Genomic DNA, 27,827 nt, shown 5'->3' on the forward strand with positions numbered 1-27,827 from the left:
CTCTCTTCTCGTCTTTCCAGAGGATTAACCCATTTATTTGTTCTTCTCATCCTCTGGGACGTGTGCTTGTTCCCTCATCTTTTATCCTCCCGTTTCATGTCCTTCCATTCTCCTGTCTTAGCAGCAGTCGTGTGTGACTTTGCCAAACCGCTGTTAGCGTAACAAACTTATCAATTCTTTTTCAGTGTTGAAAGGGGACATGTTTAACAAGACATGTGCGACACAGAGCGTGGCACAATTTGTATCAAAAAAGGACGAAGGCAGCTTTTTTCATGAAAAAGCGAAAATCCTGTTTAGTAACTATACTGCTGTTTAAGAGAGAATGTAAAGTGGGATGCCAAAATGGATTAGGATTTTAAATATATTACTTAATTCAGACACAAGTTTTGGTCATTTAAATATACTAACTGCACATAACGTAAAATCATTTGTGAGTCAGTCTCGGCTGTCAATCACAACGTTTCACGCCATTTTTGTAGCATCAGATAAGAAACTAAAACCAAACCAGGGTGATAAAATCTACCTAAAATTCACTTTTACTTTATAGTTTAGATCATGACCCATCCACAAACATGGAGGAGGCAGGGTTTATGAGCCGTCATGTCATCCATCTTTTTAGAATGCGTTATATTTTTTAAATCTATAAGATATATTTGTGATAACCAGCCTGTGATATGAAGTCTGAACATGCTCTGATTTACATTAAGTGTTTTTCTGTTTGGCATTTTAAGTCAACATATTATTATTATACATTTTAAGCGACATAAAGCAACAGAAAATATGGAAAGGGGTATTTTTTGATAGACTGAGCGAATTCACAGGAACTTCATTTCCCCACTGGATCATTTCTGCTTTTACAACAACACCATTCCCAGGATTTTCCATCCAATCCCCAGAATAAAACAATAAGAAAGGAAACTCTCCTCCTTTTTCTATTTGACTCTCCAAGTCACTTGGAAGGCATTATTCCCCGATCTCCCATTCCCGGCGAGAATCACATTGTTCCAGCAAGTATAAATAGAAATCAAGAAAGAGTAAGCTGGAGACACAAACTTTTTTTTTTCCCTTTAAAGCGAATCCACTTTTTAAAACCATCTTCGTCCACAGAGTCCAAAACGGTAAGCCGGGGAATAAACTTCCACTAATGCTCGTCCATGTTTTCCTTCAAACGGGCCTTCAGTCACAGTAAAAAGGACTGCTGTCTTGGCTGCCATTATGCCGTATAGACAGACAGTATGGCACTAGAAAGAGACGTGTCAGAAACCATATGCTCGCTTGAACACAATGGCTGTCGCGTAGCTGTGTGTATCCTCAAGACGGCACGGGCAGACACACACGAACACACACTCAGGTGAAGGTAGGAACACACACATTCTCACCATGTATTGAATAAAACTAAAATCACATCACTTTCTCTTCAAAGGTAGAAATGTCCTCCTTCACTTATGTGTCTATACTGTATGTCAGTTCCTGCTCTCGTTTTTTTTTTTCTTCTGTTACATTCTCTGGCTCTCCCTCCCTCCTTCCCTTCCTTCTTTCCCTTTCTTTTGCTCACTTGCCTGTGTGTCTCTCTCCCCCCTCTCTCCCCTGTTTCTGTGCCATGTAGGGAAAACAGGACGCATTCGATAGACCAGGAGGCTCCTCACTGTCCCTGGGCACAGCTATTGTGTGCGTGTTCCGCTTCATATGTGTGTGTGTGTGTGTGTGTGAGTGAGATGGATGGACACAGCTGTCAGCTTAACACTTCCTGTTGTCCCTCCACTGACCTTGTGTTAACCTGGAAATATTTCTCAACACCATGGCTGAAGTCTTCCTGTTTGGAGCCGCTCCAGGGCTAAGTAGATCGCCAGTCTCTCACACACACACACACACGCTAAAATGCAAGGATGTATCGGCTTTTGTCTGCCCTCCCACAAAGAGACGGGAAAAGGAAAACATGTCAAACAGTGTCAGATACATACACTTGTCTTGACACCATGTGTCTCTCTGCGTGTTTGACCTCAAACTTCATCTGTGCAAAACACAGCCTCACCTCATCCCCTGCCTGACCCTGCTTCAACCCTGGACACCTGATCCGCTCCTTGTTTTTTTTACTCCTGCTTCCCATGCTACAAGATTCAAAAATCTTCGAAATGCATCTTTTTCAGTTTGAGTGACATATTTTCCACTTCCTCAGCATCATCACAAAACCATCTCCTTCTACTCTCTCATGAGCAAATGAATAAAACAGTGACAATAAATGAATAACTACTTGTATGAATAAAAAACAAAAGGTGACATGACCAATATGAATGGCCCTCTAGATATAATGCTCTATGTATGCAAATGAGAGTAATATGCTTTTGTGCGAATGTGTATGTAAGTGTTTGTGTGCGTGTGTGTTTGTCCAGAAAGCTGGGTGGAGAGCAGAGCCCCACTCCAGAGGCCTTGTCGGGCGTCAAAGCCTTGGGCTCGCCTGAAGGCACAGCCCGTCTGGAGGAGCCCTTTGCTGGGCAGCAGCTGAATAAAAGATGGACGGGAAGTGTCAGTCTGGAAGGCCAGGAGCCCTGGGAGGCCTGATGCCTCAGTGCTGAAGACAAACAGATGCTAGATGAGACAGAAAAGGAAGAGAGCAAGAAAGACCGGGATAAAGAGAGAGGGAGAAATGGAAGAAAAATAAATACAAGAGGAAAAGATAGAAAGAAACAGCACTTTGTTGCATTCACTGAATGTAAGATGATATTGCAGCTTCAACCTATGTCAAAATTCAAAAGACTCAATCTTTACGATTAAAACTATCATAGAAGTGGAGGGAGTATAATTCATATCCTGTGCTTACATGGGTCTCTAAAAACTAAAAAATATGGCAACTGATGCAATGAAAAACAAGCCTCTTTAACCAGTTGTCATTAAGATGATGATGTTTTCGCATGTAAGCTCTTTCCCAAAAAACTAATTGGCAACTATAGCTCACACACAGAGAACTGAATTGAAGAAAGAAGAAACAAAAATAGATGATTCAAGTACAAGAACCTCAAAACTGTCCTCAAACAAATGTAGTATTCTAATGCAATAAGTGTTTTTCATGAAGCTCGTTTTTCAGCATCATAATTCAGCCATTTACCCTTCATGGAGACGTGTTTTTTTTTGTGACCTTTCAGGTTTTTATTTGTTATCATTGAAAGGGTCATCCATTCGTAGATCTCTTTGTCTATTCATGTTCCCTCCATACTCACAGGGATAAGTTAAGAAGTATTTTAAGAAGAAACTTTTTATGCAATATTCAATCTCAATTTCAATCGATTACATTTTATACTTTATTGTGTATTGATCTATACACGTTTCTGATCAAAACAGTTGCAACCTTAATGTTTTGAATTGTGTGAGAAATGTTATGGATTTATTGACACTGTGAGCTTATTACAGTTATTACAGTATAGTTTCCATTTTCAAACCCTTCATTTCCTATGTACAGTATAACCCCTCTCTCCTCCTCTGTGCTGTAAAACACGGGCGCACTAGTCAGTACGTGCTACTGAGTCGAGTGTGGGGGCAGGGAAGAGTACTGCATGTGTGTGTGTTTGTGTGCATGTGTGCACAAGTGTTTTGCATTTGAATGGAGGCTGAAAAACCCAGATGTGTTTCACTAGCACTCTGCACAAACACAGCTAGTGCTTCATAAACACATTTCACACCTCCTCAAGTGTGTGTGCGTGCAGGCACAGACACATTATCATCGATTGCTGGCAACAAGGATGTGGGCTGTTTTCATGAGGTGCGACGGTAACGCAAATCGCCCTTTGTTGTGTAACACAGCCTTGGAGGCAGGTAGAAATCTTCCTTACAGGTTATACACATAATAATGGCATTCACTGCCACTAAATGTCGCTCTGCAGCACCAGCATCTACAACAAAACGTCGGCCTCCGTGCAGCCGATGGAAGCCGGAACAGCGGGCAGCCAGAGCACCAACCAAAACGGAGATTAAAAAAAAAGAGACAACACACAGTGGGAGCCATTGTAGTAAACTATATCAGGCTTTGAAAAATATAGTCCACTGCCAGAGTTATTTCTTTCAATTTAGGTTGTGAAGGTGAAAACTGGACGACTGTCAGTAAAACAACATTTGCAGCTTTGATGCGTTTTGGCATTATCACCAATATCATAAAGATAATTAGATGGCACTCTAATATATTTTAAGTAACTTGACCAAACATGTTATTTGGGAATTATATCCGTATGTTTCATTGTTCTCAGTTTACGAGTTTGCAGTAGATTGGGATGCTCAGCTGACTGTCTTGACTTTATTAGTTGGTGGTGAAGAAAGGTTAAAAAAAAAAATCAAAGGTTGGGCAAGTGACCAGAGAGAGTAGAACAATAAAGGGTGGAAAATAAGTCTGATATAAGAATAAGGAGAAGAAGAACACGGCACAAAAAAACTCAAGGTTTGTTGGAGAGACGCGAGAGAGAGAATGACAGGAGATGGGAGAGCGACTGAGACAGAGGTGGAGGGGAGGAGCACGTCCTGCGTTAGTTATCTCGGCCTCTCAGTGTTAGCTGATAGAATTGAAGTGCTTAGCATATATGCTAATCGTTCACACAGGCGCTGGATTATCACTGCGCTGTGCCAAGAGTCCTCTCCCTCTGCCCAATCCCTCCATCCAGTCCACGCATCCACTCTTCTGACGATACCTTGCTCTTTACCTTTCCACTCATCACCCAGAAATCCCTATGTTTATCTCCTTCGTTTGTTCTTCATCTTATTTAACCACATTTTTCTCCTCTTTCTCTGTCTCTCTATATTTTCCACTCTTCTTTCATTCTATCTATCATTGTCCCTCTATCTCCCTTTGTTATATCAAAAATTTAACAAGACGTAAAGACGTGAGTAGGGAACTGGGAAAAGCACACTCTAAGAGTGTATAAAAACACTATATCTATAAGTGAAAACGAGGGATTCGGAGGTGACAGAACAAGAGAGAGAGAGAAAGAGAGAGAGAAAGAGAGCCAAGCCGTTGTTTTCAGCGAGAGGGGGATCGAGTTCAAGCTCTGAGGTTATCTCGCTCATCCATGGTGGCCGCTGTGCAAATATTTTAGGAAAGATTTCATGGCAACACACGCACAGACCACACTCATGCTTGAGCTTTTTCTCTCCGTGGCCCTGTCACTTTACCAGCAACACACACATGCACACACCACTTCCAGGCCAAAGTCCTTTAAAATCCACAGGATATTTCATGCTCTGTATCTGTCTATCCAGTTCATGTCACTGCTCCCATTTGTGAAGGTGATTTCAGGTCCTTAGCCAGATCGGTGGCCTGGGGTTGGGTGGAAGGAGGGTGTGAATAGTTACACAGACTGCCCTTCAACACAGTGCTGGCGGGTGGAGGGGTTAAACGTTTCAGGGAGGGGAGGGAGGGGTGGAATAGTTGGCCCCTAACTCTTACCAGTGAAGAGGGGCCCATAACTTTCATTATCGTCACTAAAAAAGTGATTGAAAGAGGTTTGGATGATTGATCTCTGTAAGGCTGGGAGAATGCAAGAAAAAGCAACATTGAATTGATCCTAACAATCAATCAATCATTAAAGAAACCGTTTGAAGCATTATGGAAAGATGGAAATAGAGTCTGACTAATTATCGCTTCTTCACTTCAGTGAGCCACAAAATGGCAGAAGCTGAGAAAAGTCGGCGAATTCGCTACTTACTTAGTTTGAGCAACATTTAATAAAAGCTAGTACCCTGGGTGACACGGTGGTGCAGTGGGTGGCATGTGGCTTCCCTGTTCGGCCAGGGTCTTTCTTTGGAGTTTGCGAGTTCCGTCCTAGTGGAAGGTTTGTGCCTCGTTATCTTAGAAAATGTTCAGGTCTGTGTAGGTCTTTTCATTAAATTTGTTGACAGTAACTATAATTAAGAAAACTAGAATGGTACGGTGGAGGGTTCATAACTACCCACCAACATAATAATTCACCAGTCTTATCCTTTATAAAGGCATCTCAAAATGATCTGATCAATCTTTGTCTTTCTTGATATACAATTTTGATGGATGTAACAAAAAAAAACAAAGATTGCACGATTGCTAGTTTTTATTTGTTTCAAAATATGCCTGAATGTTTCAGGGACGCTCATAAAAGGACACAATATGTTTCCTTTTTGCACAGCTTTCATTTAGTGTCAAGGGTTTTAAATGTATTACTTGATTCAGTCAGTATTTAAAAAAGTACACATCAGCCAATATAAAATGAATACGACACAACCGACAGCACTGCTTTCCTCAGTCACAACACTGCCACTGGCAACATGGAGTTATTGTATGGATTCACACACACACAAATATATATATATATAGCCATATAGAGCATTTATAAATAAGCGGATAATGAAGATGCCTTTTGATTGCAGCGGAATGATTTGTCATGGGAAAGCAGACACACACACAACACATTAATTTTTGCTTATTATTCTTCTTCCGTCGCCCTCGGGCTATCTGTGTCTTCTGCGAGACAGCGTTTCCTTAGATGTCAGCTATAATGGCTTTGAATGATGTTTATGCACGCTTGGAACACAAAAACAACAAACCTTGACCCATTAGTGTCCGTCTGGATTAAACACATCTGTCTCCTGCTCTGCGAGTTCACTTCTCTCAAGGCTCAAGCTCCACACGCAAACTTCCTTGCAGACGGACGTGTGCTGACATCAGAAAGCAAAGGTTATTTAGCAGAAAAGAGCAGAAGAACCGCCCCAAAAAATTTTGGCAAGTTCTCTGGGGAATGCTGTCAGTGCAGATCAGCACCATGGACAGCGCTAGTTGCAGTGTTGAATGCCAAATAATCATTTTCATCTGATTTTCATTGTTTCGGACTGGTTACAGAAACACTGTGATCCATAAAGTAGGGCTGCGTTCACACTGACAGGAGCCCTTCATTAAAGACTCCTTGTTCCTCTGTACCTTGCTCTCAGCAGCTGACTTACATTCTCTGGATTCACCCATCTGTTCACTCAAACTTGATTTTCTGAATTAAACACTCTCGATGCACCTCTCTACTGATGTTAGAAACTGTCTCGTCTTTTTGAAGTTTTTCCATTAGAACATGAGAATGACGCATCTTGACTGGTAAACCCTTGCGATTTTGCGATTTGTGAGACTGGGCTATACATTAAAAATGTATTTGATTGATTTGATAGAACACTTGACTCAACATGACTCACCAGTACCTCCAGCTTTGTCCCCACTGAGCTGATTTTGATCTGAACCTCTACTAAATACTGAGATAAGGGAACACCAAGTCAGATGGATCAGACTCATAGTTATAAATGTTTAGCCAGGTTATTAAGTATTAAAAGCAAACATGAGTCAGCCTATAAACTGTGACTCATGTTTACAGTGGACAGTTTTCTTCTGCATTATCAGGCAATATGGCTGAAACTGCAAAAATAACATCCAAGAGGATCCAAGAGGTTGGATAAAACTGTAACCTGACAGTTGACTTTCATAATTCTACATGACTTAGGGCCCCACAATATATCTCGAGATATCAATATGTCTCCCTCTGTCTTGTCATCTCTTGTGCCTTTCTCTTCCTGTTTTGCCACCACCCAGTTTTATTTATCCCTCTTTCTCTCTCTGTCGGCCTATGTCTCTCACCCTCCTCGCACACAGACTACAGCGGGGTTCTGGTGTGAGGTCACAGGCAGCCTTCTTGTAGCATATGGACGCGTTACCTTCCAAGAAAACCCCAGCCAGATGAGACCACACGTGCAGAAGCATACACACACACCGAGTGCACTGAGTAATACTACACACCACTAAAAATACAAACACTCACATACTGGCAGTGTGAGATTAAAGAAAACCAGAAGCTATCTGATCTCTCGTCTCATCCTCTCTGCGACCGGGGGGCTCAATCTACTTGACTTCGAGTAATCTTGGTGTTAAGACACACACACATGCACACACACTGCGCTCAATATGCCAGTAATCCACTGAAGACCGGCTGAAGAAGTGTGAGCACACACTAAAACACAAATACGCACACTTAATCGTGCACACAAGCAAACCTATAACAGTCTAATAATCTGGCCCACTCTGAACCCGCTGATTTCTTAAAGCAGCCTAAGCATCACAACGCACACACACACACACACACACACACACACACACACACACACACACACACACACACACACAGGCTGATCAACTCACACACACTCGAACAGAGCCTTGTAATCTCAACTAAGTTTCTCAAACACACAGAGAAGTTAAATGGTATTGAATAATCTTCAGCAGGATTCAGTGTGAGCTCTTGGACACAGACACTCAAGCATATGTAAGAAGACACAATCACACTCACACACACTCACACACACACACACACACACACACACACACAGAGCTGGTAATCTTCCAGCCAGCTGAAGTGTAATCAAGAAAGAGACAGCCATATGTCTGAGGGTGCTGAGCCTTGGCCTCTCTCCTCCTTCTCAACTGTTTCACTCTCAGTCTTTCGGTTCCCTCTTCATTCTCTTGATAAACACACACACACACACACACACACGCAGAAATATATATTGCACACCTTGCTCTCCGTTTTTCCCTCCCCTGTACTCTTTTTTCTTTATCTCTAGCAAGGTTAAGGCAGAGAAAACTGCCACCTCAACTCACTTAACGCACCTTTTTTTTCCACTAAAATGAATTCATAACATGTTTCCTAAAGCAGGATAATAGTAGTGAATTGAATTAAAATGCTTTAGAAAGAGTCAATATATTGCTACAAGTGCAATTAGCTACATTAATTGAGCTGGTTTTCATTACCACTGAATATGTCATATTCTTTTTTGGGAATTTTCACTGGAGCTCTCAGCTCATGTATTCATGTTAATGAATTGTACTCATGTTTTTTAACTCAATTATACATGCAGGTGAAAGTATTTGTATGTATGTGTATCTAGTGGGTAGTTATGAAGTCTGTGTGTTTGTGTGTGTCCCAGTCCCCTGTGTGGAGACAGCTGGTATGGCACTGACCCCGGCTGGAAGGAAGCCTCACGCTTTTTCATGCCTCCCTTCCCACAATTCCCGGGGCCGTTCAGATCTTCGAAGGTTTTCGAGAGCGACGATGCATTTTTCGGACTCTGTCATTAATAAATCAACTCTTAAATGTTCCCTGATTGTAAAGATTTAACCCAATTCCATAAAAGCAAAGAGCCCAAATTATTTTGAGTCTCCTCCTCCGGTCTATCCCTCAATCCCCTTGTTCATTTCTTTTTCTTATTGTCTATTTTTTCCTCTCCTCTTTCAGTTTTTCCTTAATCCTCCACCCGTCTGCTCCCTTCTGACTGATGAAATGACCATATCTAATCCTCTGGTCCCCTTGGGAGAGATGTAACTGTATTAAGACAGTAAATCCATGTCCTTACAACTGCTACAGATGTCTTTCTTTATTATCCCCTCTTTCTGTTTCTATCCCCTGTCTCTTCACATCTTCCTCTCAAATCTTCTAAATCTGTTCTTCATAATCATATGACTTTTATTATCTGAGCTCCTGAAATGGCACATGCATAATCTCAAATTTTTTGGGCTTTTATGGATGTGTTTTGGTGTTTGTCTGTTTCATAATTCCTCAGTGTTCATGACCTAAAGAGAAGTCAATCTGCTTTTGAGGAATCTGCATGTTCACCTATAGAAAGAACATTATCTGCATGTTCTGGCCTATGTCCCATCTCTCCACCAAGTTTCCTTTAAGTCCCTGCTGTAGTTGTTGCATAAGGGCTCTGAATAGAGCTCACAACTCTGTCAAGGCCTAACAGTTTCCTTGAATCCATTCGAGCTGCACCAAATTTCACATACTCATAGATTTTGTGTTTTATACTAAGATCAGTGCGTTATACCATGGGGGAAAAAAGTACGTTTTAAGAAAGTGATAAAAACAAATTTGCGGATCCACTCCAAACCTTGATGGGTCCTCCCCCATCCCACACTGCATTCTTCCTACAGGTTTTGTGGTAATCCGTCCTGCAGTTGTTTTGTAATTTGCTTACAAACCAACCAACCAACAAATAGACTGGCGCAAAAAAACAAACCTCCTTAGTGGAGTTAAAAAGCCTCCATCCTGTTGTTTCAAGTTTTCAAAAGAATCCATCCCTTTCCCGATTGCCTGCAGAGGAGACAGATCACTGCTATTCACCGGCTTGACTCAGCTGAAGCACACTGTACATATTTATCATCCCTTCTTCTCTCTCGTCCCTCTCCCCGCTCCAAGAACGCGGCGGCGGCGGCTTTGTGCAGATGTGTCTTTTTCTTCTTCATTACACCACTCATCCTAGTGAACGCTGAGTGAGTGTGTACGTGTGTTTCCTTTGGAGTCCTTCCAGGTGTCTCAGTGCCATCCCGCTGATTAGACAAGCAGAAGAAAAGCTCGGTGTTTTTCTGCTCCATCAGCTGCAGCCGCGGCTTCGCTGCTATGAGCAGGTGCCACAGTGGAAAAGAGCAAAGTCTTGTGACGAACTGATGGCTATATCATGGTCTTTACAGTTCTCAGGGTTATTTCTCCACATATTTAATCAGATTTGATCTCAGGAAGTTCCATTTATCATTATATTCTATTATGATTAGTTTTATCGCAAAACTGTGAATTGTATGAGTCCATGTTGCTGTCCTTGTTGGCATGTAGCCTGTGCCGCTGGACTACGCCACTTGCCTCAAAGCCTTAGGCAGACAGACTGGCAAAAAAAAAAAAAAAAACGACGCACACGAAGAAGGAGACGGGGACCAGCTGCTCGCTCTCTATTGCACGGCGAATGAGAGGGGATTTACAGCAGTGAGGAGAGGGGATGGTGAGAGATGAGGGGATGTTGGGGAGAGAAAGAGGAGGAAGAGGAGAGCAGGAGGAGGGTAGAGAGCACGTAAGGGAGACAAAATAAATATGTTGAGAAAAATGTGTAAAGTGCTTAATGGCAAGCAGCAGTTTGTGTTGTCCAAATAGAAGAATGTAATTGCTGCTAATGAATTTCCTTGATAAATTAGGGAAAAGCTTTTTACATGTACGTTAAAAAAGTAAGTAAAAATGTAAAAAGTGCACATAACTAGCTATTTAAATTATATAATATATAGGAAATTGCACAGAATATAAGCTTACAAATTATATTTCCTCAACCTTCCCCTTTAGAGTATTTTTTTAAGTTCTCTAAACAATTAAGTTCGGTTCAGAAAAATGAGACAATCAGAACGTTTTTATACTGTAGGTATGTGTCACATTAAAACAATACAGCCACTGCATTATTGTCCTGCCCTCTGGTCCGCCTAGATTCATGCCACCCTTCCTTTCTGCACCATAATTAAAACATCACTTTCTTTCCATCTCCTATAAAACAAGCAGCAGACTTTCCACTCTCTCTTCCTGTGCACGGACAGGGTGCTGCGCAGCTCTTTGTACCTCTAATGACAAACAATGTCACATGGCGCTCGTCTCACCTTTCGGACCTGCGAGCGGTTTCCACAGGAAATGGAACAGAGCTATGTGTGCACTGTGATATAGTATTTAGGGGACTACAGACACCACGCAGACGGACTCCTATGAAGCATTTTGTATTATGGAGCTCAAAACAAAAAAACACTTGAATAGCTTGAATCCCTTATTTTTCTCTATATATTTTTTTGAAAAATGGTACTTTACCGAGCTGCTTATCAGAAGCACTTTTATTTTTCACCAAATAACTAGATGCAGCCAAATTCCCTGAAATTCAATAGAGACTATATTTATTTCATTTTGCAACAAGAAGTAAAGACTCAACTTATTGTACAAATAGGTTCAGTGCTACAAAAACTGATCAAACTGAGATCTTTGCTTTTTCTCATCTTAAACAAACAGCTAGAGGTTTCATACCCAAACAACATTTACTGAAACTCTTTTATAACTTTATTCACAACAAACTGAACTGTGCTGCCACTTATTTAATCTTAAATTTCCACTTAATATAAGTGAAAATTCTCCTCTCTGTAAAACTGGTCACTGCTCAAAAATGAGGCGTGTGCCTTGTTTCCATTTATAATGTGAGGAAGATGATGTGCGTCAGTTCTTAATGACACAGGAAACTGGTGGAGAGCTGCGTACGAGTCTGGTCAGGAGAGCTGAACTCTGAACTCCAGCTTTTGGCCCAATGTCAGAAAAACTAATTCTGAGAAAAGTACATTGAGCAATAGGTTCACGATTCTGGTCTTTGTTGGATCCTTCACTTGACTCTTGTTGTCTCGTTTATTTAAAGAATTTCCATATTGTTAAAAAGCCTGATTTGAGCTATGGACACACTGGCCTGGTGATTTCCTCCTGTGCATAATGGGCGCTGACAGATTTACTCTTCCTGAAGTTTAATAAAATATAAGAAAGCACACCACACCTAGAGTATGCACATGAATACACACAAATCTACAACCTACAAAGGAACGTACGTTCGCGGGATATAATTTAAGGCTCATCGTTTCAGCACAGGAAATACACATGCTGTCATGGTGGGTCCCGTGGGCAGTAAAGGGCAGTGTTTTTGTAATGGTATTGTTCAGATGATGTTCAGGATACAGTGCATGTTTTTCATTCACTGACTGTAGCCTTCCACTCTTAGAAATTGAAAATCATGAAACAGCCAGTCAAAAAAGGTATTTTTTTATATTTCAAATAAGAAAGGTTTCACAATATGTGCGTACATTTTATAAAAAACGTAACAGATTCATCCTGCACTGCTTCCTGTTCGGGGTCAGAGTAGAGGTGGAATAACTTTTGCTTCCTAGGTCAAAGGTTGGGGGCAGGTGTAGGACCCAACTGCAGCTGCATCCGTAAGGATGTGGCAAAATGTGTCTGTGTGTATGATTTTGAAACCTCGCACTTTTTCAATTTAAGGTTTCTTCACTGACATCAGGACAAAGACACGTTGGACGCAGGCCCGAGGGACCTTGCAGGATAGTTCCACCTGATGTTTGCTGTGAGGAGACGTGGCTGTGTATTCTGCTAATTCAATCAGGTCTTTTTCTCTGTATTGTGCTTGTTCCTGACTGAGTTCATCTACTTTAATATGTGCATATTGTCATATAAGTCACTGGCACATTAGTTTTTCGTGCTTACCACACACACATTGATTGGACCAACTCAATACGAGTGCAGACAGTGCCGGCTTGAAGCAAGAGGACAGAGCCTGTGGCAAGGTGATTGAGAGAGCAGTGTGTGTGTGTGTGTGTGTGTGTGTGTGTGTGTGTGTGTGTGTGTGTGTGTGTGTGTGTGTGTGTGTGTGTGTGTGTGTGTGTGTGTGTGTGTGTGTGTGTGCATGTTTGTCTGGCAGAAACAACTGGAGACATCTGCAAATGAGTGGCATAAAAGACCAGCATGAAAGACACAGTCGACGCACCTGTCTCACATTTCTTTATCTATCTATCCCTATCCATCCTGATTTATCTACCGCCCCATTTTCCTCTCTCAAATGTGTTGGGGTCTTCAGTAGTGTCATCCAGAATTGCCTGCCGCTGCTCTTTGGGCATCAAACACACAAGGTGAGATCAGCGCACATGAAACAATCATAGCAAGAGACAAAAAAAAAGATGGAGGGATGGAGAGAGTCTGAGGTGGGAGGGAGAGGATGTGGGGAAGGGGAAAAATCATAGGGAGGCTAACAGCAGGATGAAAGGATGAAAGTGAAGGGTGGGATGAAGGAAGAGATGGTAACTATGTTTATAAAGCACCGAATTAGGTCAAGGGTGTTTGTTATTTTGTACAAAGAAGAGAATAAAATTGGTTTGAACAAATGTACGGTCAAGTGTTTATCTTCTGCAGTTTAGCAGAAAGGTTTTTTCAAGAATTGCAGTCTTTTATTTGATTTAATAATGTGTGTTAAAAAAAAAAAAAAAATTTCCTCAGGATTATTGGGGGAAAAACATTTTGAAAATGTCTACATGGCATATCAAACATTTTCTCAGACCAAAGAATGTCACAGACAGAGGTAGAAACGTCCTCTCTGTCTCACCAAGATGTCTTCTGTCGCAAGAAGTTCAAGGAGCACAGCAAAACTTGTTTTAAAAACATCCGCCCTAGTCTAGCGAGGACAGGGGAAAATCAAAGTATATCTATCCAACCAAGAAGCCACTGTTCTCATCAGGACAGTTGTTTTGTAAGAGTTTCCCTTTCTGCCTCGCAGCGGCTGCGGCCGCAGCAAAGCTCTGGGCAAAGGGAAGTGAAGGGCACTGCTAGCTCAAGGCAAAGCCCAGCAGGTAGCAGAGCTCAAACAATACTGATACACACTCACAGGTGTCAGTTGTCTTCAACACTACCTTTTTTGCACTTTAATTTTCAGTCGCACATGTTTTATTGAGCAGATGTTTTAGTATCTTAAATGCTCCTTTGTCTGGATGCAAATTTTGTTGCGTTAAAAACAGGTGGAAACTTTTTGACATAGCAAGGTTGGTTGGATGAATGGAAGGACGAATATTAAAAATAATTAAAATAAATAGCAGACATAGGACATAAATACAGGGGTGAAATTATTTTAAAAAGGTAATGAAATATAAATGCGCTAAATGTAACATCATAATGTGCCCATTCACCTCAATCTTCTTTAAAAATCGGTCAATACCAACACTCCAATATATAACCCGACAAGTTGGTTTGGATCAAATTGAACCATGGATCGGCTGATTTGCAGCAAGAAAGAATTTTCTTTGAGACAGCATTGAAAAACAGAAGAAGAAGGAGAAAGGGAGGAAGTTTGGAGGAGCTTTCAGTTAACAAGGACGTTAATTTTGCTGGTAGGAAAATACATAATGATATTTCACTGGCAACAAATTTAACAAAATGATCCGTTTCATTAAATTCTCCATTCAAACTGAAAGACAACTTTTTAAATGAATTAAAACCTTGTCATGTATAGGTAGACGCAGCCGTCGTACAGGTGATGATGACGGGACGTACATATGTCATACTAAAGTCCTTAGTCAGCTCCCTAAATTACAATGTGAAAACAAAACTAACCAGATTGATCCAGACTTTGAGTTGGGAAAATGTCCTAAGTATTGGTTAGATTTGTCCCCATAAGGAAAGGTGTGACGAAGACAAAACTCAAGAGACGGTTTTGAGCATCCACCAAAATGGCCTTTGACGTCTGAATCTACCACAAAGCAACTAAAAGGGACCAAACAAACTCACTGTCACACATTTTATTTTTCTCAGGCTCAAAAGACGCACGAGGAAATCCACTGACTTGTGTATGTTGTCGTCGTGGTTGTCATTTCTGTTGTTGGACCTGGTCTCCAACGCCTCTGATGATTGAGATAATTATGCTAATGCTGACGGCACCGCCTGCCTCCATAGGTTCACGGTGTCAGCGTTCCTCATGTGAACCGAGACGCTTGGGGAAATGTCAGTCTCTACCTCGCACGTGTGTTGAAGAGCGATGGCTCGAGATAAAGGAGAGTCGGCCACAAGTGCACAGAAGAAGCGCACAAGCACACACACACCCTCACACGTGCATATTTGCATGCTTTAACACACACAAGCAGACGCCAAGCTCAGATATTAATTAAAGTTCATTGCTTCAGTAATTAGCAGGGCAGGATAATACCAATATGTGACTTATTGCCCCCCCAGGTCCAGCTCTCCCTCGAACTTTAATTGAATGAGCGACATTAAAAACTTCAGAGGCCATTTGGCAAGGTTGGCTAAACAGTCGTAAACACCAAAGGAAACACTTAGAGCTCCTCCAAGACCATAAAGAGTGTCCTTCTTCCATTAGCTCCAGGGAATCTAAATGGAGGAAGTTTCTACAATCTAAAAGAATTCATTCCTCTGCTTTAAATGTTTGCATTTAATGGCAGAATAAAGATTTTTCAAAATTTAACAACTCATGATTATGCTCATGATTTACATGTTTTTACCAAAAAGGCTCTCAAAGCTATAATATCTATATATAATCCAGTGGTGAATACAAGCTTGAAACCAAGAGGAGTAATTTACCAAAAGTATGTCCACATATTGATCAACAACCAAGAGCTCCCACCCCTGGCATTGGGCTTCTCTGATTGGCTAGTAGGGACGAGGCTTGCTCAATCAACGTGTGATGTTTTATCAAGCTGCATAAAACATCTGTCAAAACAGATTTTCACAGCAGACCTGATGATGTTATCAATATTTTTAATCTCACAAAAGTGCATGTCCTAAAATGTTTTCGGTCTTAAGTCCCTTGAATATGTGTAGACTGTAACTTACGAATGTTTATTCATTAACCCTGCCCTTCTAATTTTTGTCTTCCTTTCTCTGTCCCTCACCGTTATCAAGTCATGAATCTTTGTCTCTTTGTGGCTCCACTGTTTCATATATATATATATATACACACACACACCCTCATGTCCACATATAAAAAGGCATGCACACAATTACATACATACACAACACATTGTTTCTGCTGCGCCTCTGTGCTCCTTTAACCTTGAGGTCTGCAGGCGCCCAACTGTGATAATCTCTCAGAATGCCTTCATTACTGGTACAGGACACACACACACACACACACACACACACACACACACACACACACACACACACACACAGGTACGCAGAGACAAGCATCAAGAAAAAGCACAAACACACACAGGCCTGGTAAGAGGTGGAACAATTTAAAGCCATCTTTGTGGTTTTTTTCCTCACTATTGACTTGGATCAGCATTAGGCTCATCAGATAGTCAGGCCAGTGCTTTGTGCGTGCGTGAGTGCGTGTGTGTGTGTGTGTTATTGGCTGTCCTCCCCCTTACTGGCTAGACGGACAGAGCCTCCAGGAATGTCAAACCTCCAACCTGCATTCTGATGTGGGCACCCGCAGTCACTTCTACACCATCGCCCGCCGTGCTTTGCAAAGTGTGTGTCCATTTAGGTGCGTGTGTATGTGTGTGAGTGTGTGTGTGTGTGAGTGTGTGTGTCCTTTGCTCATCTTTTCACAGTCATCTGAGTGACAGGCCCTGGGCATCTCGGTAACCAGAGGAACACAGTGGAGGGATGGGGAGGAAACTTTTGACAAAATGTCATTAGTTAATTTGAGTTTGGTGTGTGTTTGTTTGTGTGTGTGTGTGTGTGTGTGTGTGTGTGTTTCTTTCAATTGTGTACAATGTGTACAAATTTCAAAAAATGTCTGCTTTTGTACAAAATATGTGACTACCTGCGTACAGAACTATATGGGATGTGTGTGTTTTTGTGTGTGTGTGTGTTTGTGCCCTTTAGTGGCAGTGACAGTGGTTTGGCATGCGATCTGCCCTGCCACTCAGTCACCCTGCTGCTCTGCCGCTCTCTTTCATTCTCACTTCTCCTCTTCTTTCATCCCTCCGTTTTCCTCTGCAACATAACCCGTGGTTCTGGCAAAAGTTTTAGGCGATTGATTTTTTTACACTAGCATGTGTGTGTGTGTGTGTGACTGTGTGTGCACGAGTCACTCAGTGTGCCTCCCTTGTAGGAATAAAAAAAAAAGAAAACTTCTGCAAGTTCCTCCTCACAGTACAGCGCTGAACAAAAAGCCGAATGAACGTTGGAAGTTATTAAACGTCAAAATGGAAGATGTAACTGCACGACCTAGACATTGGACACAACTGGAGAGCAGCACTAATGCTTCACTTACAATACAGGCAGCCCAGCTATAACACTGCAACAAACATGATGACCATGGGGATAAAATAAACTCCATTTTAGTCAGGAGCACTTGGGTCAGTGCCACTGTGCCCTTCCTTCATGGAAGAGAAGTAATAGGAAAGGAAGCAACAATAAAAGCCAAGGAGAGCAGAATACTTTTTAATTTACCAGTGCAAGCAAATCATTCAAAAGAAGTCTCTATAGATACAGTAAGCCTTTAATTGAAACCTTATTCAAATGTACAATAAGATGTAAGTAGGGCAGAGGCAGAATACCTTTTCTTTCTTTTAATGAAAAAAAAGGAAATACTTAAAAACTCTCTTTACCCTCCATCTCATTCTCTAGTGGCAGATGTCACCACAGGGCAACGAGCTTGTCTGAGGAAGTTTCTACGTGACGTGTTGGTTTTCAAACTGGAAGAAACAGGTGATGACATTGTGACTGTGTTATTTCGGTGTTGTGCAGCGCCACGTTGTGTTTGTGGTGTTTTTACTACACCACCCAAACAAAAACAATTCACCTTTTCAAATGCATCACTACGAAACCTAGCTAGTTGATGGAGAATGCTCCAGTTAATCCTTAAACTCACAACCGTCACAAATTAACCACTCGGGTCTGAAATGGTCATACACTTCCTTTACAAGACCAAATCCATTTGAGAGAACAACGAGCCAGTGCACAATTCACGGCTGAATATTAAGAGTTCACATTATGAGAAATTATTTCAAAAAGGCATAAAAGACAAGGTAATGACCTAGACAGTCGCAATGGGAGAATGCGTGGAAAAAAAGAAGAGAGGAGAAGAACCGCCGTGATTTTCTGGACTTTCTTCTGACTCTGTGCTGAAGTGATTTCAATTATATATTTTTCTCATTTCCCAAGTTTCATTGAGAAGCCTCTTCATCTCTTCATTCAGCGAAAATAATAAAACAATCGAAGTGAAACCTTCTCACATGCAGGTGTAGACAAAACTATTGTGCTCAGACTTCCCCAATGTTTTCTGCACCTTTGGATCGGCACTTAAAGCTGTATAAATGAATCCGCCATAAACAAAAACATGTAAAAATCGAGGCTGAGTGGACCTTAGATAGTTCAGTGTACATGTATTTAGACACAAAACGACAATCTTTTCTCAATGCCCTGACAGCATCCTTGGAGAGATTAAATTTTCCCTCAAGTGCCTGCCTCCTATCTCTTAGAAAAGTATGTTGTCGCTTCTCCACAAGGTTCTCCACTTGGAGGATGCATCTCTCTTCAGTTGGAGTTCAAGTGTCTAATCTCCTGTGACTGAAGGTCAGCGCTTGTATGCACTCTAAAGGGTCTTGACTCAAACAAATGAGACAAGAAAATTAATCAGATGCAATGTATGAAGAGTTGAGGGTGTGTGTGGTTGTGTGCGCGTGTGTGTGCAAGAATGAATGCAAATTAGAGTGTGTGTTTGTGTGTGTTGAGTCGGTGGAATCAGGGCTCAGCTGCTCCGGTCCGGGGCCCGACGGGATTGAGCGAGGGATGAAAGAGAAAGATAAAAGACGGGGAGAGAAAAGGTGAAAGAGGGAGAGCGATCGCTGTGCAGAGCAGAACACTGTTCGCTTGATCATAGTCAGAAGGTGTTTCTAAGTGTGTGTTCTGTGTCTTTGTGTCCTAAATATATGCATGTCTGCGTCAGTGGAGATCAGTGCCTGTGTCGTGTTTTTTTGGGGCTACGTCTCCATTTAGGGACTTCCTGAGGACAGAATCCTGAGTCAGGGTCAAAATGGAGAAATGTAGCGAGAGCAACCAGTTTTTGACTTCAACATGTATTTTGAAAGTGCCTTTGTTTGGTGTTAAAGTTAATAAGGTTAAAAAACGTCAGGAGTCAGTGCAAAGAAGAGTGTTGAGGACATGCAGATTAAATATTCTTCTTGTTGTCACATATGTGTAAAGCTTTGCACAAAAGTTCCCATGTGGTTAGGATATAAAGGACGTAGCTCCTTTGTGAAATGTAGGTGTATTCTAGAGGCCTTAAAAAAGGGAGGCAGCAATTTGCACTCTCTTTACTGCAAATTAAATATTATAATCTGTACAATAAACAAATTGACAATAACCACCAAGTTTTAAAACTTCGAAGTTCTCACTTACTTAATGTTTATTTAACTTAATTAATAAAGCTCGTCTCTGATCCTCAATCACAAGGAAAATTAGATAAAAAGAGATGGGGGGGTGCTGAAAGAGAACAGGAGAGGTTTGTTTTGTATCTGTCTCATCCATCCATCCCTCCCTTCCTCCTCTCCTCTTTTTATCCTCTGTTCCCTCACATCTATTATTCAGTCCATTTGGCAGACAGGTTAGCACCTAAATAAACCTCCAACCATGTTGTCTCTCTCGCCCTTTATCATATTCTTCTCGTTTTATCCACACCACTCTTTTATGAATTAATTTCTCCCTCTCTCCCCATGAGCCCTTTTTTCTCACTTGAGAGATTAATGATTAATTTTTGAAAGTTTTACGACAGAGTGGGAGACATTTTTACTCCCACGACTCCACTGATTTCCATAACATTTTGTGGAAGGGGTGGGCATGACCCAGGAAAGACTTTTCCTTCACTTTCTTCAACTTTTATAAATTTATGACCATCAGAGTTATTTCTTGGAGATGATGGAGCAGGTTCTTCCACGAGAGGAAGGGTGAGAGATGAGGATTCTCAGTTGAGGCACAAAAACAACCCATGAGGCACCAGTGCTCATTTCTTTTCTTATATGTGCACAGAATGCAGGGAAAGTATAAGTTCTGCATTAGCAGGTACAAATGTCCAGTGACAAAACCTTTGTCTTCGCATGTAACCTTAAATCACTTCACATGGCACAAACCTGATGCATACATAGTCAATGCAAACTCAATATAGTTCTGCTAACTTCAGCTGCAAATCCTTCTGAACCACCTACATCTCTTAATCAAGGCTGGTAGTCGTCATACCAACACTTACTGAACCCAACCCTGCCCACAAAACAATGTTGTCATGTCACAGACACACACCCACACACACATTCAGAGCGAACACAGGGTTTTCCCACATGTGCCAAATCCAGATGGCCTCAAAGAGATGGCAGGTATTGCGAACACACACACACACACGCATTTAAGAGCACACACATGCACACAAAGTAATGACCCACCCCTGAGACCTATCTATCAGGTTTCGTGCAGGGATCAAAAACAGAGTATGAAAAAGACGGCACAGTGAAAAACCGACGGCGGTACAGGCTTTATAGAGAGAGAGACACATTTACCTCCATTACAATAAAAGGAAAAATGTTTGTGACAACATCAAAGTGATGTCAAGAGCGACTGCACATGCATGTTCTCTAACACAGACACACACATGAGGTGAGTTACTGTACATATTCCCAGTGTGCATTTTTCTTTAGTATTTACTGAAAGGTTTATTCTCTGCTTTATCAAGGAGGAGGTAAATGCACTCTTCTGGCATCCAGTGGTGTTTTTTTCCATTGCAATTCCTGGACATTTGACATATATATATATATGTTTATCTTCTATCTATCTTTTATTAATTTAAACTCAAATTCGTAACCTAAGCAGGACAACAGTGATGTCCGCTTTATTGTGTGTCGTCTATTTGATGTTCGCTTTAACTCTTCAGTCTAGGTCACAAAAATGTTGGCATTTAGTACCTGACTCCATACAGATTATCATGCAAAGCCTCATTAAACCACTAGATTTTTGAACACGGTTTGGTTGGACCTTCAGGGTGTAATTTAGTAACCGATTATGATGTATTAAGTTCAGGGAGGGTTGTGTGGGTTTTCTACCAGGTACTCCAGCTTCCTCCCACAATCCAAAGACATCCAGATTGGGGTTAGGTCCATTGGAGACTCTAAACGGCCTATAGGCCCTGTGATGGACTGGCAACTTGTCCCGGTGCCCCTCGCCCAATATCAACTGGGATTGGCTCCAGCTCTCCTGCGACCCTTAAAGGGATAATTTTGTGATCCACGTGCGAATTTGGCTCCAGAGGAGGATATCAGAGGACATTCAGTCTAAACCCACGGTTGAAATGACACAGTTACGAGTCGAATATAAATGTTAGGAGACACTTGGACACTTGGGTGACAACACAAGAGCAGTATTGAGGAATTTTATGTTTTTATTGTGTTGTTTTTTTATGTTTGAAGAAGTTGTCACCACTTACTTGTGTATGTTCTGGGTGAAAAATCCCTTTATGGAAGCAGAGAGTAAAACATAGTTGGATGATTTTACCCCATGAAAAGTGTAAAAGAGAGCATCACTCACTCTGTCACTACTTGGAATGTTCCCTGGAGTACATAGCACCCTAAAAAAGCAGAATGCTCGATTTGAAGAATCGACTGAGGGTTCTTCAACGGATAATTTGATTTACCGCCTTTCAGTCGGCTGAAAGTCACAATTGTAAGACAAAGAAGTCATAATAATGACAAAAAGCATTTTATTTCCATCTTTGATGAGAGTAGTGTTGTTCTCCAGCAGAGTCAAAGTTAAATATCAGGTATTTATGTTGTCCCTCAGCAGACACCTTAGGAAAATTTCCACTCCTGTGCAGCCGTGCACTGACCTTTCTGAGCAGGTAAAGCAGAGCAAATATTATATGACAGAGCTAATGGTTTCACTCAAGAGTCCATTCTCTCTCCCTCATCCCTCTTAACTTCACCCACTCCCTTCCATCATTTCTTCTAATTTCGCTCAATTACCGTCTTCTTATGCTGTCTCTCTCATGGGGACATGCATGTCTGTGTTTGTGTGCGTGACCTTCCTGAACTGTATGACCATTTATGGAGATTAGATTAGTTGCCTCTTGCGTCACTCGTTGGCATGCATTAAGCAAGCACAACAACGTCAAGGCACGCACACACACGTACAAATGGACGCACACAAGGAGTCCGTCTTAAATGGAGAATATAGGAGCAAATTAAAGGTAAAAGCGCTCTTGGTTCTCTTCTTTTGTGAGGCATCATCCGATTTTCAAAAAGCCATGTTCAGTGTCCTTTTACCCCTCTCTAATGGATTTTTGATTTTTCAAGAGCGTGCAACGCAATTAGCTCATCTTTCTTTTTTTATTAATGACAACAGACTCTTTTCTTTTCCCTTGCTGTTGTTTATTCTTAAAATTGGATAGCAGAGAGTGCATGTGTGTGGCAGTGTGGGTAATTTGAATATACTTAGAGCTGATTACTTTCTTTATATGTTTTTCTGCACAAATTATACATTTATTAGTGTTTATGTTAAATACAAAAATATAAGACTTAATGAAAAAAGTGGCAAAGGTCAAATCTGATTTTTCAAGACACTGTAGTTTGGCCTTCTTATGTTTTTAAGAATTTAGGGACCGTAGTGCATTATCTAACATTTTTATTTTATTATTTAGAATATTAATAAGCACATGTGCAAAGTGCAGTTGGAAATACAAAAAGAAGAAATCCAGGTAAAAATTACTTAAAGCCAATTGGTAAATCTAGATTTTTTTTTTGGGTGAAAATGGTTGAAGCTTAAAAACTGTTTGCTGAAAAAACGAATTAGTGCACAATGGGAAGAAGCAAATGAAATAATTACATGTTACGGCAACCTACATGCACTTTGCATCTGCACATCTGACGTCTACATACTAAGACTTTCCCCCGCACTCGAAAATATGCACAAAGAAATGAAAGATGCATCGAGACAGCGAGGAAATATAAAACATGACATTTGAAACAACTGTGCAACCTTCATCAGGTCAGCCTGTAAAATCTGTTTTTGTCTTGACCAGGGCTACGGCTGGAAAATCCAAGAAGAGAACAAGAGGAAAGGAGCTTTGTTGTATTTGAACACATTCATTTACATTGTGGCCCTGGCTGATTCAACTGGGGCTGAATGGCTAAGAAAATGCACATGAGGTAGGAGTGGAAGACATTGTACAGTAAGCTCATTTTGAATAGTCATTTTTGAATAATACTCCTTTATGGCCCAGACTCCACGCACATAGTAGAAGGTGACATGAGCAAGATGAAAGCCTTCCACAATGGAGGCCTCAGGAAAATATGCCACAACTTCTGGCCTAAAAGATCTCAAATGAAGAACTTTACAAGAAGACCAAGAGCCAGAGTGTGGTGCTGAAGATTAGACACCCACGAATACACAGGCATATCCTCAGACCAAAGACTGTCCTAAGATGGACACCACCTGGAAAACGCAAACAACATCAGCCCCAAATAACAGTAAACATGAACTGCGGCGGCCTAGTGGGAAAAGATGGGTCTGTAGCCCAGGTCAGGCCCAGATGGAGGCACAAAGGCCTTAAGCTCCTTTAAAGGACAAGGTGGACTAATGATATAATAATGAGATGTCATAGGGTCAAGCCTATCATCCTATAGAATGTAGAGATACCAAATAATATGCGTTTTTGAACTAAACATGCCATTTATTTGACGTTTTCATGACTCATCATACAGCATCATATGATGGGGAATATCCTTCTGATTCATTCAAGTTTAATTAGCAGAGATACGCTGTTTTGCACATTTGCATGAGCTCAAAAAGTTCATCATCCACAGAGAGACTCCCAAATAACATTCCCACAAAGTTTGGGCAATATCAGTCCATGCATTTGTGAGTTATTTTGTACACACAAACAAAAACAACAATGAGATGTCAATTATTCCTTTGTTTGATCTGCATGCAGACAAATCTACTGTGACTACCAGCTTCTCCAAAATGTTTCAAGTCTTCCTAACTGCTTGAAGAGTTCACATTCATATGCTGGTTACGAATTCATCCATTCTGCCAACAAACACTTGAGCTTGTCTCTTTTATTCCCCATGCCTTTATTCCTCATTTCATTTTCACTTCTTGTCCTTCACCATTCTGGATACCGATTCCTTTCACCAGCAGGTGCAGCTCTATCATCCTCTCGTACCGAGCCCTGCCGCACAGCCATCTACTCAGAAACTCACACCAAGATACAGACACCCAAATGAAATCAAGCGGAGCTCCCCTCCTGGGTCCATGTCCCACTTCCTCGCCAGGCAGAGCATGGCCATACTGCCGCCGTGCGACTGACGGACTTCTGGCACAGGACAGCAGCGTGGCGGACACAGAATGCCTCTCAAGGAGCAGATGCTTGCTTTCTCCTGACATATGCCCGTGAGAGGGAGCAGGGTGGATGGGAAATGGAGGGGAAGGCAGGGCATGTTAGAGGAGGAAGGAGGAGGGTGTTAATCTGGAGGGAAGACAGGACAGCAGAGGAAATGAGAAAAGATGAAGGGTAAGAATGTGATGGACATCGAGAGCAACTTGTTTTAATTTGAAGTGCCAGAGTGTCATGTCTGTTGTGAAACCCTTTCGAAGCCATTGTAAGGACGTGGATTTAAAAGAAAAGCTCTCATTTTCTAATAAATTAGAGCTCAGGGCAGCGGGTCACGTTGTCAGAGAATGAGTTTAAAGCTGGGGAAGAAAGTCAGCTCTGTCTCAGCTTAAGATGAACAGATGGTGTTGAGTGGGGAAAGAACAGATATGATACCGTAAGACAGGATGACCGAAATCCATTAATATCCATATTATAGAAATAAATTAAAATATTCATGCGGCTTATTTCAAGATATGAAGAATTTACCCAGGTTGCTTTTGCCGTTTGCAGCCTGTGAGCGGAGAATAATAATCGAGACCAATACTCACTTTAACATGATTTGGATTTTTTCCAGGGACGAGATTTTACTATGTGAGAAATGTACATGAAATGAAGAGTCACGATCTGTATTCAGAATAAGAATGTTTCATCAGTAAAACATTTTAAAAAACAACCTGGGTGTTTAAATCCAAAGAATTTGTCACTCAGATATCTTGGTTTTATATCAACTTACTTGGCTCCAGTTATACAAGCATGCATGTGGATATGCCCTGGATGGATTTGTAGATTTTTTAGGGGAAATTTGTTCGAGAGGACAGAAACATGTTTTGTGAGGTCACTGTGACATTGACCTTTGAAATAAGATGATACCAAGTCAACCTTTGCACCAAAATTCAATGAAATTCCCTCATGGCTTTCTTCAGATATCATAAATGAGCCGAATGGGACGGACAACATAAAAACCATAAAGCCTCCAGCCTCTGGGTGTTGCTGACACTGAGGTGAAATGAGGGGGTTCACCAAAGCGTCATCACTATAGCTTCAGCGTTTTCTTCCTCTTGTCAAATTTGCCAATCGTTCATCATTTACTTTGAGCTGGTACACAAACAAAATACTGTATATACATGCAGTACAAACACTCCTCAACAACCAAAACTGCTGCAAGGTGAAATCTTTTCATTAAAGCAAACAAACAAGCAGAGAACATACGTAAACTTATAGAGCAGTAAACAGCAGTTCCATGTCTTTCATTAATACGCACAAGAATTTAATTAACAGCTATTGATAAGCTTTGTCTGTCTTAAGGACATGTTTGTTTGTGAATATGTCTACGTGTGTGTGGGTGCGCGTCTGTGTATCTTAAGGACGTACTTATTATGCAGTCATTATACACTGATCTTCTTGATTCGTCAAGCATGAAGGAGAGTGTGGCACATACACACTCGCACAGCGTAAGATATAAACACGGTGTGTTGACGGATTAGACGGGAGTTTTTAATCATCTCAATTAAGTCTAATTGTTATTTGTTGGATATGTGGCATTTATAAAGTTCACAGGGATACAGAAGCAAAGTGAGGACTAATTAAGGTCCCAGAACCTTTTTTATTACAAGAATCCTTCAAGAAGCGAGAGTTGTTCGCCGAACGAGGAAATTAGGAAATTTGTGAATTATATCCAATCTTTATATCTTGGAGTTGCATGACTAAGATCACGTATTTGGACATTTTTCTATTTATTCATTCATTTATTAATAAAAAATCCTTGTAAAAATTAAAAGCACAGCAGAATTTACTACTTGAAAAATTGGTTTTATACCTTAAGGTCCATCAGCGTAAAATCCAAGCTCGTCCAAATTCTATCAGAATACCTTTTCAAATAAGTAATTCTAACAGACGTTCCACTTTCCACAGGAATAGAATTTCTACACAGTTTATCAGATACTGTATTGTAGGTAAAGTGGTTGGATCTCGTTATAAGTTCCAGGAAGGATCGTACAAATCTCAGATGTGTGGGGGATAAGGAATTGACTTGAAGACATGATGCTTTCCACAGAGTCCTAGAGTTATGGTGTAGAATGAGGTCTGTGCCTCCAGGTTAGAAACTGTTGGACAAGATGCATCTTTCATTTGAAGAGGGCGACTACTTTTACCTGAGCTGCACAGAGGGAAGAGTGGTTTGCGTTCCAGTTTGTTAAACAGACAGGGGAGAGTGTTACTGGAAAGTTTATACCTCACAGGTTGAGAATTGTGAGTTTGAGAGAGTGTGTGTGTCATAAGATGAATGTCCAAGTCTTCTATCGCAGGAAAGAGTCTTCATACATCACTGACGAATATCTCTGAGGAGGACACACACTCACACACACTAAATTAATTTAGCTAAAAGACAAAACCCAAGCACACAGACTCACACACCCCATCGCACCTGAGTACACTCATATGTCAGCTAAAGGCCACAGTGCCGTCTGTTCCTGCTTCACACACACACACACACACACACACACACACACACACACACACACACTACAGCCTCTCTGCTCGAGCAAAAAAAACAACATTTAACTCCACCATCTCATTTGGTCTTGTCATATTATTATTCATAGTAATACATAATCATGGCTCATTACTGACGCTGATCTGCATAAAGCAGGTTGTCAGAATCACAGCTGAGTTTGGCATAAAACTGTATTTTATCAACTTAAATCTCACAACATGGTGCAACAGATCTTCATGGAAAATGCTTGGTCTTAAATTTGAATTTCTCCCTTACGGCCCTTTTTCTTTACGGTACTTTCACGTGAAAAAGTAAATCGCCATTCATAATTTCCAGGAAAGTTGAGAAACAAGTACCCCGTCTTGAGTAAGGCCGACAAACCCTTTTGGATTTCCCACATCACTGAGCAACACGCTGTACAAACCAGGAATTCCCAGCAAAGTCTGGCCCTTAGGGTACTTTTGCAAAACCACAACTTATTTACTGAATTTACTGCAATCTACTGCACTTTTAAATCAATAAACATCAGTCTTAAACAAAGGTTAATACATATCTATGATAAAATGAAAAATGTGAGCAATACAACACA

The 27,827-nt window shown here is 41.1% G+C and overlaps 1 long non-coding RNA gene across 2 annotated transcripts in view; it reads right to left on the minus strand.

Annotated features, from left to right (window-relative positions):
• The window catches only part of LOC109640200 (uncharacterized), a 156,598-nt gene that overhangs the window by 45,539 nt on the left and 83,232 nt on the right, over positions 1-27,827 (minus strand). The gene's annotated exons all lie outside the window — the stretch shown is intronic.

This window comes from Paralichthys olivaceus, chromosome 24, assembly GCF_024713975.1.
Source record: "Paralichthys olivaceus isolate ysfri-2021 chromosome 24, ASM2471397v2, whole genome shotgun sequence".
NCBI lineage: Eukaryota > Metazoa > Chordata > Actinopteri > Pleuronectiformes > Paralichthyidae > Paralichthys > Paralichthys olivaceus.